Source organism: Pseudophryne corroboree, chromosome 2, assembly GCF_028390025.1.
Source record: "Pseudophryne corroboree isolate aPseCor3 chromosome 2, aPseCor3.hap2, whole genome shotgun sequence".
Lineage (NCBI taxonomy): Eukaryota > Metazoa > Chordata > Amphibia > Anura > Myobatrachidae > Pseudophryne > Pseudophryne corroboree.
Genome location: NC_086445.1, coordinates 138,306,140 through 138,307,274, shown reverse-complemented (window position 1 = coordinate 138,307,274; position 1,135 = coordinate 138,306,140). Strand labels below are relative to the sequence as shown.

The 1,135-nt window shown below is 53.0% G+C and overlaps 1 pseudogene; it reads right to left on the bottom strand.

Annotated features, from left to right (window-relative positions):
- Positions 1-279: 279 nt before the first annotated feature.
- On the bottom strand, positions 280-379 carry LOC135052868 (U2 spliceosomal RNA; annotated as a pseudogene).
- Between the last annotated feature and the right edge of the window lie 756 nt (positions 380-1,135).

Here is a 1,135-nt window from a genome sequence, read left to right as displayed (position 1 = left end):
CGGTCGGACGCTTCAGAGGGCAGAGCAAACAAGTGTAACCCTCCAGTGCAGCTAGGAAGCAGTGCAGTGCTTTCTCCGGCGAAGGCCCTTTTCTCCACGCAATCTTGCTGGCGGAGGGGGGTATCTTCTCCAGAGGGCAGAGCAAACAAGTCTAACCCTCTTCTGCAGCTGGTGAGCGATGCAAATCTTCTCCCTCTTCAAGCGATCTCCTTCTCCTCGCAGTCTCGGCTTAGTTTCTTCTAGCTTCTCGGCCCGGTCGTACAGCTTAGTTCTGAGAAGGACAGTTGTCGGTCCAAGAAACAAGGTAACACTGTCCATCAGCCTAAACTGATAAGAACAGTTACTACACTTGATCTTAGCCAAAAGTCCGAGAAGCGCAGGGTTGTGTGTAGCAGCGGCCATCCTGCTGTGCACACTGAGAAGCCGTCTCAATTAGGGGTGTGCTTCCCTGTGATTGGCCCCTCCCACCACACTCAGAGAAAGCTGGCTGCGTGTTTCAGCAGCAGCAGCTGTCCTCTGTCTCTGCTCCTCGGCTCTCACTGCTGCCTTCCCACACTGTCCTGGGGTCAGAGGAAGGAGCAGGTGAGTGCTGTGTGTAATGGGGGGAATGTAAAATGGCCATGGGTGTAATATGTGAGAGGAGAGTACTGTATATAAGGTTATGTCATCTGGTACTAGGTGTAATATGGGGGAGGGGGCTGTGTAATCTGGGTGTAATTATGTAATGTACTGGGTGTAATATGGGGGAGGGGGGCTGTGTGTAATGTGGTACTAGGTGTAACATGGGGGAGGGGGCTGTGTATGCTGGGTGTAATATGGGGGGTGGGTATTATGTAATGTACTGGGTGTAATATGGGGGAGGGGGGCTGTGTGTAATGTGGTACTAGGTGTAACATGGGGGAGGGGGCTGTGTATGCTGGGTGTAATATGGGGGGTGGGTATAATGCAGTGACGTGCGGTGAGGTCACTGGTTGGGGAGGCACTGGCAGCTAACAAGCCCCCCCCCCTCCAGGAAAGAAAAAAAAAAAGTGTGGTCCCCCGATACATCAATAAAACCAGCACTAGGCAGAACTAGCCAGGGGGAGTAATGCCATAGCAGGGGAGACACTCAGTGTGGGGTCCCCCTGCCATAACA